We start from the raw sequence: 17,086 nt of genomic DNA on the forward strand, positions 1-17,086 counted from the left end.
GTCGGGGTCGCCCTTAGGTTACATGGTATTTCTGTTAGTATAATGTTACTTTTAGGTCGGTTCCCCCATTGTTGGCTTGTTTCTTATTGTGCAGAGAGAGTTCCTAAGGTGGGAGTGTATAGGATAGATTAGAATAAGTTGAGGGAGATGGATAAGAAAGAAGCGCGATCGCATACTTTTCTCAAACTTAGGTAGCCCTTTAATTCAGGCCTTTGCCTTGGCATCTGACTGTATCTGTTTCCTATGGTGGATCATGAGGAACTAACGCTTTGTCCAGTGCTTCCCATAGACCTCTGGAAGACGCCTTCCACGGCGTGTGTTGCAGTGCTAGGCTGTCTGCTCCTCTAAGGTAAGTAATCCAGCTGAGCCAGCTCTTGTAGGATGTTTTTGAGGAGTCTTTCCAGTTGTTTAGCACAACTTTGACTGCCGCTGTTAGGAGTAGGTCCAGTAGTTCTCTCTCTGACTCTGTGGGGAGGTCTGTTAGAATGAACGCTGTTATGAGTGAGGCAAAGTTCCTGATGATTTTGCACTTAAAAACGTTGTCTATAAAGTCCATAACCTTATGCCAGAAGATCTTGAGCCTTGGGCATTGGAAGATCAGGTGCTCTAAATCTCCCCTCCCCGTGCCACAATTCCAGCATGGTGGGTTATCTCTTAGGCCTAGTGTGTGTAGTCGGGCTGGGGTCCAGAAAGTTTTGTGAAGGAGCCATAATTTGGTTTGTGCGAGAACAGGTGTGATTTTATTTTGTGTTTCTGATGCCCATATAGTTTCCCACTCCTGTTCTTCTATTAGGGTTGTGAGTGTGTGTCTCAGTATCCCTTTGTTTTGTTATTCAGTTTGTGTTTGAGCTGTCTTAGTGTTTATATATTTTCGATCCTTGTTGACCTAGTTTGTTTATGTTCTTTACATATTGGAGTATAGAGGGCGTTGTGTCTGTTAGTTTTGATTTTGTTATGGCTGTCTTTATTTTTAGAAACCTGTACAGGTCTAGGTCTTCTAGCTGGTGGGTAGTCTTCAATTCAGCGAATGTGATTGGCGCCTTTCCTTTTTCTAGTTGGTGCGGGTGCGAGATACCTTTCTCTATCCAAGTGTCGAATCTTAGGGCTTTCCCTCTGTATTTAAGGTTGCTGGTCCCCCAAATCGCTTCTAATTTTGATCCTTTGATGCTGACCTCCATTCTACGGTCGAGTTTTAGCAGTGCTATTTCGGTGTTCCTCAGTATAGGGTTGTGCGCGTGTGGGTATGTGTTTGCTGTTAGTAGGGCTAGTGGGTTCAGGTTGTTCAGAATGGACTTTTCTACTTGTACCCATACCGGTGTGTATTCCGGTGTTTGTTCTACCCACTGTATGCCTTGTTTGGCAATGAAAGCGAGTTGGAAGAGCTTGAAATCCGCCAGGTTCACCCCTCCTTGTGTTTTCAGTAATATTAGTTTTTTTATGCTTATCCTCGCTTTCTTATCCCTCCACAGGAATTTGGTGCACAATTTATCTACCCTTTGGTGGAAATCATCCGTTAGGAAGATGGGGATCATCCCCGATAGGTAGTTTACCAGGGGTGTTATCATCATTTTTAGTGTTTCGATTCGTCCCCACCATGTCATAAACTTTGGTAACCAATCCTCTAGTTGTTTCTTTATCTTTATCAGTAGAAGTTTCTCATTGTGTCTTATTGTGAATGGTAGGTCACTACCAAATAGTATACCCAAGTATTTGATATAGTTGGTCTGCCAGGTCAGCCCTGAGTTTCCCAGGACTTCTCTGGAGCAGAAGATATTCAGCGGCTTGCACTCAGATTTGTCAGTGTTAAGCTTGTACTCTGAGTGTTCCGAATATTCTTTTATCATGGACATTAGTGCTTCTATTGATGTCTGGGGTTGCTCTGTCATTATCAGGATATCGTCAGCGTAGGCTGCCAGTTTTACGCCCATTCCTCTAAAGATTATCCCCTTGATATTTTCATTTACTTTTATGTCCTTAATGAGAGGCTCTAGTGCTAGGAGGAAGAGTGACGGAGAGAGTGGGCACCCTTGTCTGGTCCCTTGTTTTAGTGTGAATGTGTCAGATAGTGAGCCATTTATCGCGATGCGGGCCGTGGGCGACTGGTATAGGGCCATTGTCATTCTGATAAAATCTTTCCCCAAATTGAAACTGTACATGCATTGTTCTAGGAAAGCCCACGATACTTTATCGAAGGCTTTCTCTGCATCTAATGCTATGGCCACTGCTGGTGTCTGGCTCCCTGAGACTTGTTCCAGTACGTGGCAGAATAGCCATGTGTTGTCGCTTGCCATTCGGTTTCGCATGAATCCCACTTGGGTGTTGCTTACTATTTTTGGCAGGAGCTGGTTCAGTCTGGCCGCTAGGATTTTGGCATATATTTTGCAGTCGGCATTGAAAAGTGATATGGGCCTATAGTTTCCTGGGTGTTGGTGGTCTTTACCTTCCTTCGGTACTTCTATTATTGTCGCCTCTGTCATTGACTTTGGGACAACCCCGGACGACGCAGTATGGTTGAACACTTTTTTCAAGGTTGGGGTTAGTTGGGGGAGGAAGGCTTTGTAGAAGTCGGCTGTGAAGCCATCCTGGCCGGGGGCCTTATTTTTTTTAGCGCTTTGACTGCCATTTCTATTTCCGTGGAGTTGATTTACTGTCCTAGTCTTGCATTGTCAGCTTGGTATAGTTTTGGTAGTTGCAGCCTTTCTAGAAATTTTTTGCAGAGCTCCTTGTCGAGCGTTTTTTGGTTCCTATAGAGTTCTTCATAGAAGTCTTTGAATGTCTTGAGTATCTCTTTGTGTCTTGTGTGTGATTTGTTGTGTTGATCCGTAATTGATGAGATTGCTACCTGGTTACGCTTGTGCTTTAGGTATGATGCTAGCAGTTTCCCTGCTCTGTTCGACTCGCAGAGGTTGAGCGCCTTGCATTTGTCAAACCACATGCCCGCTCTTTCGCTTATGATCTTGTTGTATGCGTACTTCTGTTGTGTTAATGCGTAAAGTGTTGTGCTGTCTTGACTGTTTATATGTTCTAATTCTAGCTTTTTAATATCCTTCTCAAGCTGTGTCAGTTGGAGTTTTGCTTTCTTGTTTATTCTTGCATTGATGCTTATTAGTTTCCCTCTGATGGTTGCCTTTAGTGCCTCCCATAGGGTGTTGGTGCTCACCTCACTATTGTCATTATGGGTTATGTAGTCCACTATGGCCTCCCCAATTTCCTTTTTGTTGCCCGGGTCTCTGATGGTGTCGCTCCTAAAGCGTCATCTTTTCGGGGCTGTTTCGTTGTGTGTGCCGCTTAGTTTTAGGCTAATGGCTGAGTGATCAGAGACCAGTCTTGGTTCGATAGTAGACTCTTCAATCATGTGTGTGTGGGTCCCTAAGATTTGGATGTAATCTATCCTTGTGTATGACTTGTGAGGGTTGAAGTAGAAGGTGTAGTCTCTTTCGGTTGGATGTTGCAACCTCCATGCATCTTTAAGGTTGAATTTGGAACATACATTTAGTAGTGCTGTGTGGGACCTGGTAGGTTGGAATTTGCACATGGATTGCCTGTCTATTGAAATTGAAATCCCCTGCCACGATAATGATTTCATCTTGTGGCAGTTTGTCTAGGGAGTCGGATACCTCTTTCCAGAATGAGTGGTCGTCTATGTTTGGGCCATATATGTTCGGTATGTGCAGTTTTTCTTCTCCTCTGGCAAGGGTCGTTACTAGCAATCTACCCTCTTTATCCTGTGTGTGTGATACTATTGCTAGGCTCGATCCCCTGGATACTAGGGTCATCACCCCTCTTTTCTTGTTAACTGCAAGTGAGCTTGCGCTCTGCACTATCCATTTGGCTCTGATTAGTTTGGCGTCTTCCTCCTCTAGTTTTGTTTCTTGTAACAGGACTACATTGCTCTTAGTTTTTGTTAGGTAGTTTAGTATTTTCTTGCGTTTAATGGGGTGGTTAAGGCCCTTGACGTTGAGTGATGTTATTTTAAGGTCTGTGGTTAGTGTGAGAGTTTTGTTACCGGTCATTTATATACCTGTGGTGCGGCACTCCTATATGGCCTAATCTCCAAGGACCCGGGGTTTACTCGTGTCTCTGCCCCCGCTTTATTTTTCCTAGAGCTACACGGGCTAGTACATTGGTCTTCATTTGAGTATGTGACGTTTGGGATGAGGAAAGGATGAAAAACGAAAAGAAAAGAGTGAGTACCTGAGAAGTATTAGCTTTAAACCCCCCCTATGTGTCCCCCCTCCCTCCCCTCCCCCTTCTTCATTAGGATACGGAAGGTGCGACAGCAGGATCGCCATTTCGCCTCCCGGAGCTTATTGTCTCGTTGTTCCTTGATGTTGCACTCCTTATTTTGTGGGATTAGTAATAAGGTAGCAGATAGCTTTTCTTGAGGTAGCTGAGGTTGAGGTAGATGAGCTGCGCATTGTCTTTAGCATTGTCTTTGTCTTTGTTTCATCGTTTCGTCGCTTTTACTCTTAGTTTCACCTGGTGTTTCCATCATTGTTGTGTTCTGGAGATGGGCCTCTTTTCGCTGAGCACTGTAGAGCTGTGTCCATGGGTAGGGACATAGGCCCCTCTAGGTATTTGTGCAGTTCACGTGGATCCATGAAGATGTGGTTTTTCCCTTTGTCTATTATTTTAAATCTTGTAGGGGCAATGATCGAAAATTGAATGTTCCTGTGTTTGAGTTTCTGGCGAAGAGAGAGGAATCCTTTCCTTGTGTCCACTGTGGGCTTTGAGTAATCTTGGGTTAGGATGATTCTGTGGCCCTTCCAGTTGACTTGTTGGTTTTTCCTGGCGAAGTTAAAAATTTCCTCCGTGTGTTGTGATCTCAGGGGCTTGCATATGATGGGTCTTGCATACTGGGAAGTCTGTGCCTTGGCAGCCGGTACTCTGAATGCCTTATCTAATTCAAACTGGCGGTTGAACTTTAGGTTGGTGAGCTTTGGTATCAGGTCTTCCAGGAATGTGGAGCAGGAGCCTGCCATGTCCTCTGCTCTTTCTGGGATTCCGAGTATTCGAATGTTCCCCCTTCGGTTTTTATCTTCCATCTCCGCTGCTTGCTTCTGTAGGGCGGTCGTGATTTCCGTTAATGATCTTACTTCTTTAACCATGACATGTCCTGCATCTTCCGTGTCGCTAATTCTCTGTTCCGCTGCTGCTAGACTGATGTTTACCGAGTCCAGGTCTGCTCTAACCGCCGCAATCTCTAATTGGATTGTTTCAGTGGTGAGCTTGGTTGACTTCGCCAAGTCGTGCACCTCTTCTAGTTCCTTAAGTATCATTTCTAGCGTGCTATTTATGTCTGGCCTTTATTTGATTGGTGAGTCCGATGTCTGTGGTTAGCCCTTACTTTTCTTCTGTTGCTGGTGTAGTCTGGTTTCCCTGTCAGCCATGTTTGTCTGTTGTCGCCTATGCCTCTCTCTTGTGTCTTTGATTCCTTTGACTCGTGTGCTTGCCCTGCGTTTTTTCTTTATACCTCTATTCTCCTTGCTAGCTCTTTACTTCTTACGTTTTACTGCCCAGGGTGTGGTATGTGTTGGCTCTCTTTGTGCGCTATTCTTTTTGGCTTGTTGGCTATCCTGTTTTTCCAGGCTCTCCTGCTTCTTCCCCTGCCCCCTGTCCTCGCCGCACTAATGATGTTTAATTCCTGGGGTACGCCCCAAAGACTCTTGTATTGGGCATTCTAGCCTGAGCACTGTGGCCCCTTTTCTTCCGTAGCTGTGGTAGTGCTTCGTGAGAAATCAGGGGGGTCAGTGTGGTACTGTGTCCGGGGTAGGGTGCAAGAGGCCGGCCTAATTAAGCTCTCCCACTTTCTCCTCTCCTCTGCTATGCTTGCTTGTTTGCTAAGATTTTGGCCATCTCTCAGCTTTTGTTCTTCTTTTTAATTTAGCTTCTTTGCGCTCTATTTCGCTATATTTTCAATTCTTGTTCCGCCCTTTTTGTTCCCCCGCTGCCTCCGATGGCTCCCCTTCCTTTCTTCTCCGTCCCGCTGTTCTGGCTGTGAAGCGGAGACTCTCTATTCCGGTGTTTTGAGTGTGTGGGGGGGAACTCTTGCAGCAGTGCTGTTTTTGTTATCGCTGGGGCTTTGGTTTCCTTTTTTTGCGCAATTATGTCTGTTCTATCCCCACTAAAGACTCCGATTTGCACCTCTTCCCCTCCACTCTGTAGCATGTATGGTTCCAGCAGCCTCCTGGTATAGGTTTGTGTCTTTGAGGTGACTCGGAGGCAGGGTATCTTCTCCGTTGCGTGCGTCCCCAGCAGCCTCCCGCTATTTTGGCAGTGGAGCGGTGATGCAGAGGCAGGAATGGGGGATAGCGCTATACGCGTGATCGTTGTGATCAGTTATTTCCGGTGTTTTGCTATCGCTGAGTCTTTTGGCTCCCTTTTTCGGCGCTTATGCCCATTCTTTCGCCCCTTCCCCTCCACTCTGTGTGCATCGGCAGCCTCACGCCTTTCTGGCTGCGGATCGGCGACTCAGAGGCAGGAGCGGGGATATCGCTATGCACGCAATCTCTGTTTTTTGGGGGGGGCTCTCCGAGCAGCGCTACTTTTTATTTTGGTGCTTGGCTCGCCCGCTTCCCCTCGCTCACCTCTGGCAGCTGCACGCCGGTCTTTGTTCCACACCCCTCACTCTTCTCGTCGGTTGTGTATCTGGGTGGCCGCCTTTAGTTTCGATTTCTCCCGTTGTTTTCTTTGGGCGCCATCTTAGATACCTCAGTCCTCCATCCGTGTTCTTAACTTACATTTCTTTGCCTTTTGGGGCGATCACACCTCTCCAGAATGGTAACACTCTGTGGAGCGTGAGTTCCGATCCCACGTCTTGCATTTCTTTTTCTTGGCGGTTCGCTGTTCAGCGGAGTAAACTCCCTTTGCTTGCTCCGTTACGGTGCATCGGCAGGATCAGGCAGCCATTAGCTCTGCCGTCCAAGCCAAGCCCCCTAGCATTAGATTTCTTTAAGTTCTACTTTTAAATACCATGTGCCCTATTATATGGGCTATAAGGCCTACTTAGGGGTGGCTTATTAATATTTAAAAGGAAGGTTTAGGCCTTTTGGGCTATAAGACATAATTAGTGGTCACTTATTAATTTTGAAAAATAAGGTTTAGTTGTGTCACAAGGGTTAATTTTGACAGGTCAAATTGCAGTTTTATATACGGCTCCAGTCAGGCTACAGTTATAGTCATGGAAACAGGTTCTGCGCACACGTTTAAAAATGAACACAATGTGGTGGGACCAAAGGGTAAGGTCGAAAGTACGAAAAGGGTCTACACCAGAAATGTCTTTGTAGGTTTAATCGTGCGTATCATCAAATGAAAAAAGGAACATGAGAACAACCAGCCGACACGTGTTTCGTCAACGGGAAACAACCCGTGACTCTTCAGGGCTGCAAGCAATAAGGATGGCAGGTAGCCAAGTTGTGGTCTCGATGGGTGGAAAGAGGTGAGGATATCACCGTAACAATCGCGGTATACAGGAAAGTGGAGAGCTTCGGAAATGGCGCGTAAGCGCAGTAAGAACACCAAGAAGTCTCTTGCTCAAATACGGCAGAGATAAAGGGCGGGTAAATCCATTGGGATGCGTGGATGACGGGTAAGTCACTCCACAGAGAAATCGTGAGGTCCGGGCAGCGAGCTGGAATCTTCTCGCGCGAGATGATTCCAGCTCGCTGCCCGGACCTCACGATTTCTCTGTGGAGTGACTTACCCGTCATCCACGCATCCCAACGGATTTACCCGCCCTTTATCTCTGCCGTATTTGAGCAAGAGACTTCTTGGTGTTCTTACTGCGCTTACGCGCCATTTCCGAAGCTCTCCACTTTCCTGTATACCGCGATTGTTACGGTGATATCCTCACCTCTTTCCACCCATCGAGACCACAACTTGGCTACCTGCCATCCTTATTGCTTGCAGCCCTGAAGAGTCACGGGTTGTTTCCCGTTGACGAAACACGTGTCGGCTGGTTGTTCTCATGTTCCTTTTTTCATTTGATGATACGCACGATTAAACCTACAAAGACATTTCTGGTGTAGACCCTTTTCGTACTTTCGACCTTACCCTTTGGTCCGACCACATTGTGTTCATTTTTAAACGTGTGCGCAGAACCTGTTTCCATTTGTAGTGGGTGTCTCCTACACCCCAAATCGCAGGGGTTCTTTTCTTGCCAGGGTTTGTTTTCCCAAGATCTTGCAGCACCGTACTTACCAGTCCACTATCTGACCCTTGGTGTGTTATGTTTGAGCGCCATTCTTCCTTCATCAACTAAACCCCTCACAGAACCTATTTACAGTTATAGTCATGAAGCCATGTTTGCACCGCCACTATAGTTGATGGCCCCAAAAGGTGCAGCCCTCTAGTGACATTTATTTTACAACCACAAAAGATAGAAAACCAGGGGTATAGGGTAATTGCAAATGCACCTATCTCAATGTCGAAAATGGTGATGCTTTACAATATATGGGGGTGCAAAGAATCAGAGGCTCAATACCCCTTACACCTCCAAGGATATAGATCATATACATTTACAACAAAAGCAACGATTCAGCACTCCAACATGTGGAAGGATCAACATTTTCTACAAGTACAAGCAAAGTGAAGAGAAGCACATCAATGCAGCAGGTTCTTGTTTCTTTGTTTCTTTATTGAAAACAATCTTCTTAAAAATGACCATAGCCAGCAAGTTTCGACCCAAAAGCCTTCTTTAGGGCTACAAATAAATATAAAATATATACATTACATTTTTGACAGATATATAGGATATTTACAATTTAAAAAAAGTGCTCGTAATAATTGATCCATAAAGGGAAAAGTGAAGAGACACAATATTTTCACCATTCATCAAAAAGGGCAATATATAAAAATAATTACATAAAAACAATATAATTTTTGTTTTTTTACCAAATTCTGCATATTTGCAACCTGCTGAAAACTCTTTACAGAAAAAAGGGGGAAAATTAATCACACAGAAGATATTTTATATTCAAAACGCCATTCATATGGCAAGGGGCAGCGATCGTTCAACTTATATGGTGAAAAATGTGCACTTTTTGATGAATTGTGAAAATATTGATTGTGTGTCTCTTTCTCTTTACTTTTCTGTTTACGGATTAATTATTATGAGCACTTGTTTTAAATTTTAAATATCCTATATATCTGTAAAAAATTTAATGTATATTGTATACTTATTTGCAGCCCTGAAGAAGACCTTTTGGGTCGAAACGCGTTGGCTACGGTCATTTTTAATAATAATTTTTTTCAATAAAGAAACAAGGAAACAAGAACCTGCTGAATTGATGTTCTTCTCTTCACTTAGTTTGAACTTGTAGAAACTATTACTCCTTACACATTTTGGAATGGTGAATCATTGCTTTTGTTGTAAATTTATTTTACAACCCTTTGGCACACCTTTGACCATTTAATAGGGACTTGTAGGTAAGCTAAATATGCTAATTATGGTTATGCTAATTCAACCATGTTAAAAGGTGGCACACAGGCACTTTACAACTAGCTAGCAGGGCTACCGTGCACACAGTTTTACAGCCTGCAAAAAAGCTAGGGCACATATCTGGGGGTACACCACACAAAAGATGGTCATTTCTACAAAGCATCAGTCTTGCCCTATCTAGATGGAGACAATTTCCTGCAAAATGGTTTCCCAGAGTCAACCCTCACTTCATCCAGTAGGGTTCTAAGAAATGTGGCCACAATGCCCTTGTCACAAAGACTTTACACTATCTTCCTCTGCAAGCATGGTCCATCTTCAAGATCAGTTACATCACTTACAAGGCCCCCCTACACAAAGACCCCAGTCTACCTACCTTACAAACAAGCAATATCTGCATAGCAAAGTATGACAAGGAGCTCAGACATCACCAGAATACATTATAAACACCAGAGAAAGAGAAACAACATGGGAACAAGCATTTTCAGCCTACAGCCCTAGGATCTTGAGCAACATACACTTTGACATCAGAGCAACACCAACCCTCCTACAATGTAAGAATAAACTATCATCCTTTCAATAGCTCTACCACCTCACTCTGTCCCCTTGCCTCTCACAATCAAGAATTTCAACAGAATAAGCCCAATATAAATCAGGCACACTGTATCTTCAGAACACTATTTTTGTTAACTTAAAAGTGACTGGTATGTCAAAAAGGTCTTTGGTGGTTCTTCACATAGCAATCTGTCTCAGAGGCAGGAATATGAGCCTTGTGCATTAAGGATACCTTTATATAATGACTTTCTGTGTGAAAGTATCTTTGAAGAGATGTCCCCTAGCTTTCACAGCTAATGCATACCTTTTTAATGCACTTCTTCTCTAAACAACAAAACATCAAAACAGGTCTTTCTGTAACCCAGTCCAGTGGTATTCAAAGTGCTTGCATTCTTGGAATTTGAACTCATGATCCTCAGATCACTACACATATAACTGACGAGCTTTCAAATCATCAGACCATATTTCCAGCATGCCATTTTGAAAGCTTAGAAACAAGCATAGTCTTTTTCGAGAAGCTCAGGGTTCCAACTCAGTCCTTGCGCCTTCAGACACAGGGAGATGCTAGTGAGGTTTACAATGCCATGCAGAGAGTAAATCGGGAGTAACACAAGGCAATGTGAAGGCATTCCATGTGTGCAATGTGGCATTCCCTTGCATCCACCCATGGTGTTTGACATATTACTAAGCAGCACTCAGTGCCACAGCATAGGGAGAGGGCAGGGATGCACCATATCTTAGGAAATATAATGCATTCCTGCATTCTCCCTGTCATGCAGTGTTACGTTGTGTGACCTGTTAATAAATCTTCCCCACAGTATACAATGATACCTTAATCCTACGAGGAGTTAGTGCATCCTGGAAATATTCCTGACAAACCTGTTTCCCCCTTTTCAAACCATCTATGAGTAGAATTAGGATGGGGTCATTCCAGACTCTATGCATTGCATTTGGGGACTCGGAATTTATAGAGCTAACATCAACACCTCAGGAAAGTATTTAGGAGGTTGCAATTACAGAGGAGCCCTACAGATCCCTGAGAAGCAGTTAAAATGTGAGATTATAAAGCTATAGATTATGCTTAAAGAAAGGTGAGGAGGATGAAGCAGAGTTTGATAGGGGTAAGACCTTGGTGCCCCATAACCATTGATAATAAAAGATGGGCACCATGAAACCATGAACATGTTTGACTATTGTGCAATGTCTGACTTTCTCCCTCAACTATTTATATACTATTGATATAAAATATCACTTTTTCATACATACATACATGACGATGGGTGTGCAACCAAACACATACACATATGCATGCACACACACACAAACACACTCAAATGCTTCCCTTCTACATACACTAAATATGCGTTCACACACTCCACAGACAGGCCTTTTAACTCACTGTTGCGGAAGCAGGCTGTTGCCATTTGTACTTATCCATTGTTCGAGGGATCTTACAGTGGTACGGCACTAACTCTTCTGGCAAGGCTGAATGCACTATTGCTCAGCTGGCCCTGGTCAACACATCCTGAATAGGGTTCAAAAGAGAAGGTTAGAAGCAAGCGGCAGCCATTCCTATATCACACTTCATTTTGTGTGTTCTTGGCGCCATACTCAAGTTTAGGCATGATTACCTTGTCCTTTTTATACAGGTTGGGCACTCCATAAGGAGCCAGGGATTGCACAAATGACTGTGTATTCCTTTGTATTCAGCCTAAAGCTGTCAGTACTAAATAAACATGAAACAGCACACCACGATCTTGCAAAGTCCTGGAAATGAAATCGGGCAATGCAGCTGGCCCTTGCTTCTGGCCTTAACTAAGCCTACTGCACAGATGTCTTTGGGGACATTATGAACACTTTCTTTCACTTATGTACTGTGGTGTTATGTATTTGAGGCTAGTAATGATGGCAGGGATGACATCCAAGTTTGAATGATTTCCAGTAGAAAAAATAAGCAGTGCCTGGATGACCTGGAATGGTTTAGTCCCATTCAACTACATTTTACTAATGGTAATATTACAACTGCCGATACTCAGCACTTTTGGTGGGGACTCCGTTAATAAAATGTTAGGCCTGTCCTCCACAATCGCAAAATGACTATTAGTAAAATTAAACTTATAGTTGATAAATACCACAAATATAGTAAATTTATACAAAAGTGTGAATATACTTTTGTGAATCAGGCCAACATTGTGTTGTAAGGAAGCAATTGGTACCTATCTATGAACTGTGTGAGACTTCCCAGTTATACTGCATTATTGAAAGTGAATACACTGACCACTAGAGAGGGGATGTACCAGCCCTCTGATTTCAACAGCAAAATAGCCATGCTTGACAGAGTGGGAATTTGGGAATATCCCAGAAGCTCCCACAACTTGCTGGCCATTGACTTTTTAATTGCAAAAAGAGGCATTGCACTTTACTGGAGAAGTGATTCAGCTCCTACAGTGAGCAAATGGCTAAAGGTATGGATATCTGTGCTGCAACAGAGGAAGCAGTATATACCACAAGAAGTGTCAAGAAATGTAAGATTTGCACACCCTGGTGGGATCACTTTAACATGATTCAGCCCATATTATGAAACATAACATAATGTGCCAAGTGTGTGAAATGGTATCATGTATGAATGCAACATAACATCTGACCCAGTAAACATTCACACTGCGTGCCATGCTTTTCTTTTTGCTGCCATTTGAAACAATAACATTTTTTTTTTTAAAGATTGCATAACTGAAACATTACACTAATTTAGATGAGATACATTATGTACTGTTGTGGTTATAATTATTCATTTGCCTATCTACATAGTACGCCATGGAGGAGGACAGAACAGAGTCTTTGAACTAAATTAAATATATACATACATTCTCTGGGGTATTTAAATATTTATTTTAACATTTTATTATGCATTTTTATTGTACAGAAAAAATACAGTAATCAAATAAAGGAAGCAACTATTTGTAAATAATGGTACGGCGCATTCCGTAGATCACCTGTGAGTAAACTTTAAGTCAATATCAACAAATTCCCATATGTAGCTTAGGTGAATAGCTAGACGGAGGAACTGTACGGGATGAGAGGAGGTGGGTGTCAAATTTGTTAAGTCTCAGTGTTTGCCAACAGTTGCTTGGTGGTCGGCAGGGTGAAGAGAAAGAGAGGGTTTGAAGATTTTGTAGGCTTGGTGGTCTTGGAAAGATAGAAAAGTAAGTTTTCTTAAAATGGATGTGTTCTAGAGGTATTAAAAGTGGTGGTTATAGTTGATTGTTACCTTGAGTTTTAGGAAGTTATAGAATTATGTGTTGGGGATCCCTGAGGAGGCTTGAAGGAGGGAAAATGGGATGGATTGGTTCTGTCAATCATACCTTTGATGTATAGGATATTGAGGTTTGACCAGGAGTGCCAGGGTAGTGTTTTACAGTCAACTTGTAAAAGTGCATTGTATCACAGTGATGCATGTGAGGAGTAATTTACCTTGATGGAGCTGTTTAGGTCAAGCTGTTTTACCACATGCATTGTGTCTATATGTGAGTATATTTGTGGAGTGAAGGGGTTTAAAATGGTCCATTGAGAGCTAGGCTAGAAGTGAGAATGGTAAGAAGAGGTATTTCGCAATGCTTACCTAGGTGGGGGAGAGAGATGGGGGTTTGGGATGAACCAGTGTATGAATTGTTTAATCACAAAAGCCATTTGAAGTGCACTAAAGTTGTGAAGGCCCACTTCACCTTTGTCTTTGCAAAGTAGCAAGACCTTAGTGGTGTTTATGTTTTTCTTTTTTTTTTACTTTGCCAGATGAATTGGGTGGAGGATTTAATAAGGAGTTTGAAATCTGAGAGTTGAAGCAGGAACATACTGATTATAAAGTTTACCTGTGGAGCAATTAACAGTTTGGTGTATTCTAGTCTGCCAAACCACGTCATGTGTTTTTGGGAGACCAAGTTTCTATGAGCTCCTGGATTTTTCAGCACGGTGTTTTTGATGTGAGAACGAGAATCAGACAATGTTTTGCCTAGATGGAGGCCCAGGTATTTTAAGTAATGGTAGTGCCATTTTTATTTTTTATCGGGAGACCTAGGGGAACGCTGGGTGGTAGGAAATATGTGTCAGCCCGGTGATGCCACAACTTTCCCACACAAAAATGTGTGAAAAAGGTGAATTTTTCAGCTAAATTTGAGGTTTATTTATTATTATTTAATATTATTATTTAAAATCTTATATAGCGCGCAGCTACCCTTGGGCATCCCGGCGCTTCCAGAACAAACATCCGATGAGAGGTGGAGGACAGCGTTGACACATTATCCGGGAAACAAAAAGGTTTTAAGACCTTTGCGAAAGCGCAGTGTACAAGGCTCAGCGCGTAGTTTAAGCGGAAGCGAGTTCCAAAGCTTTGCCGTGTTAAATGAGAATCTTCTTCCGCCTGTTCGGGCCTTTTTTACTCTAGGAACTAGCAAGAGGTGTTGCCTCTCTGATCGCAGCGTTCTGCTTGCTTTGTATGCCGTAACTAGGTTTTTTAGAATGAGGGGGCCTTTCCCCAAGAGGATTTTATGGGCAATACAAAGTGCCTTAAAAGTCACTCTCTCCCGCACAGGGAGCCAATGCAATGCCTTTAGTGCCGGTTTCGCAGATTGCGTCCTCGGGATGTCCATGAGCAGCCTTGCCGCCGCGTTTTGGACCTGTTGAAGGGTCTTGAAAGTAGATTCAGGGGCGCCCAAGAAAATAGCATTGCTATAATCTAGTCTAGATGTTATAAGACCCTGAATCAACAGCTTCCTCGATGTTAACGGCAGAAGAGGAAAGATTTTCCGAGCCGACCTGAGTAAGGCATAACACACTCCTGCTGTTTTCTTGGCTTGAGTGCGAAGTGACAGGTCCGGTTCTAACCAGACTCCAAGGCTCTTAATTGCTTCCTTGGGGTCTGGAGGCTCACCCATACAACCAGGCCAGCTGAGTGGGGGAAGGAGGGTAGCTTTACTCCCCAGCAGCAGTAATTCCGTCTTTGAGCCGTTTAGCTTGAGGGAGGATTCTCCCATCCAAGTATGGACATCCACCAGACAGGAATTCAAAATGTCCGGGTTGTCGGCCAGATGGGATAGGGAAACAACTAGCTGCGTATCGTCAGCATAACGGACGATTTTGATGTCATAGGGGGAGACTACATCCTCCAGCGGGGCCATATAAACATTGAATAGTGTAGGGCTCAACAAGGAGCCCTGTGGCACTCCACACTGGAGGGGGATTGATTTAGATCTCTCCGATCCATCCCAAACCTGGTAAGTTCGATCCGAGAGAAAAGATCTCAACCACTGCAGAGCCACCCCAGACACCCCGACCTCAGCCAGCCGCTGTATCAGCAACTGATGGCTCACGGTGTCAAATGCCGCGCTGAGGTCCAGGAGGATCACTGCCACTGATCCTCCTGAGTCTAGGATCTGTCTGGCCTCATCCACGACCGCCACAAGAGCCGTGTCGGTGCCCTGACCCGGGCGAAATCCAGTTTGAGATGGCCGGAGGAGACCATTCAGCTCCAAAAAGGCAGACAACTGCTTATTGGCCAGTCGCTCAGCGACTTTGCCAAGGCCCGGCAGCAATGAGATGGGTCTAAAGTTCGAGAGGACCGTAGAATCCAGATTGGATTTTTTTAATAAAGCCCTAACAACTGCCATTTTCCAAGTGGATGGGACCAGACCCTGGGTGAAAGAGGCGTTCATTAGATCAGTCACGGGGGCTGCAATGGCCTCTGTTACCTGCTTAAGGAACTTCATGGGAACCGGGTCCATGGGGGAGCCGCTTTTAATCAACGATAGAGTTTTGGCGACGTCGCTCACTGACACTGGGCCAAAGGTGTCAAGGCCGGGAGAGCTTTCTCTGGCCTGAGTTCCCCCAATCCGTTTGTCGTGGTCCTGAGATAACCTGGGCTGGGGAAGGGAGTTTAAGATCTTCTCAATTTTCGTGTGGAAGAACTCCGCTAGTTCCGTGCTTTTTTGTTTATCATGCATGGCAACCGGCTCCGGAACTTTGAGCAGTTCTCTAAGCACTCTGAAACTTTCCCTGGAAGAACTAGAAGCGGATTTAATACGGTCTTCAAAGAAAAGGGCTTTCGCAAGTCGTACAGCTGACTTATAGCCCCTCATTGCAGCACGATATTCTTCTCTCCTATGATCTTCCCAGTACTTCCTCCATAACCTCTCCATCCTTTTACATCCTTTCCTAAGGGTGCGTAGTTCTACCGAATACCACGGAGCTGATCCAACTCGTTTCTCCCTCTTTTGGACTCTCTTTTTAGGAATCAGAGTATCAAGGGAGGCGGATAGCCAGTTGTTAATGTTGGTGTCGGCCGTAACTGGGTCCGACGCACAAGGAGGGATCGTGTCTTCCAGTTTCGAGGTCCACTTCTCAACCGATAGTCTGGACCAGGCTCGATCCACTAGGAAAGCCTGTTTGGTACGTACAGGTAGTGGGTCAATTTGCCAGCAAGCTGGGACCAAGAAATGGTCTGACCATGGGAGAGAGAGGGCGGGCTTCGCTGTAAGGCGAGGAATGTTCGAGAACATCGGGTCAAGTAGGTGTCCCTTTTCGTGAGTAGGCCCAGAATTAATTAGGTTAAGGTCACACTCTTTTAAAACGCTCTGGAGATCCAGAGTCGTTTGGTCAGTGGGCTCATTGAAGTGAAGATTAAGGTCACCCAACACCATAAAATTAGCCGTCGATGTGGCCAGAGTCGTAACTGATTCAACAAGGGAACTCACAAAATTGCCCACTACACCTGGGGGGCAGTAAATCAGCAGGCCCGATATAGACACTGTCGGGGATATCCTGAGGGCAAAATGGCAGCGCTCACAATCCGAGAGTTGGCCGTTCTGTGCCCTGCAAACGAACAGGCTCCTGTAAATAATGGCGAGGCCACCCCCTCGCCCCTCTGGTCTATCTACATGACAAATCAGGTAGCCTGGCGGAAGGGCCTCCACGATGTCTGCATCGGAGCTGGGGGTCAACCACGTTTCCGTTAGAAGCAAAACGTCTAGGGCAGAGTCTTGGATGAGCAGATTGACTTCTGTCGCATGACGAGGGAGGGATCTGCAATTCAGCAGACCGATAGCC

Source organism: Triturus cristatus, chromosome 5_2 (genome assembly GCF_964204655.1).
Source record: "Triturus cristatus chromosome 5_2, aTriCri1.1, whole genome shotgun sequence".
Classification (NCBI taxonomy): domain Eukaryota; kingdom Metazoa; phylum Chordata; class Amphibia; order Caudata; family Salamandridae; genus Triturus; species Triturus cristatus.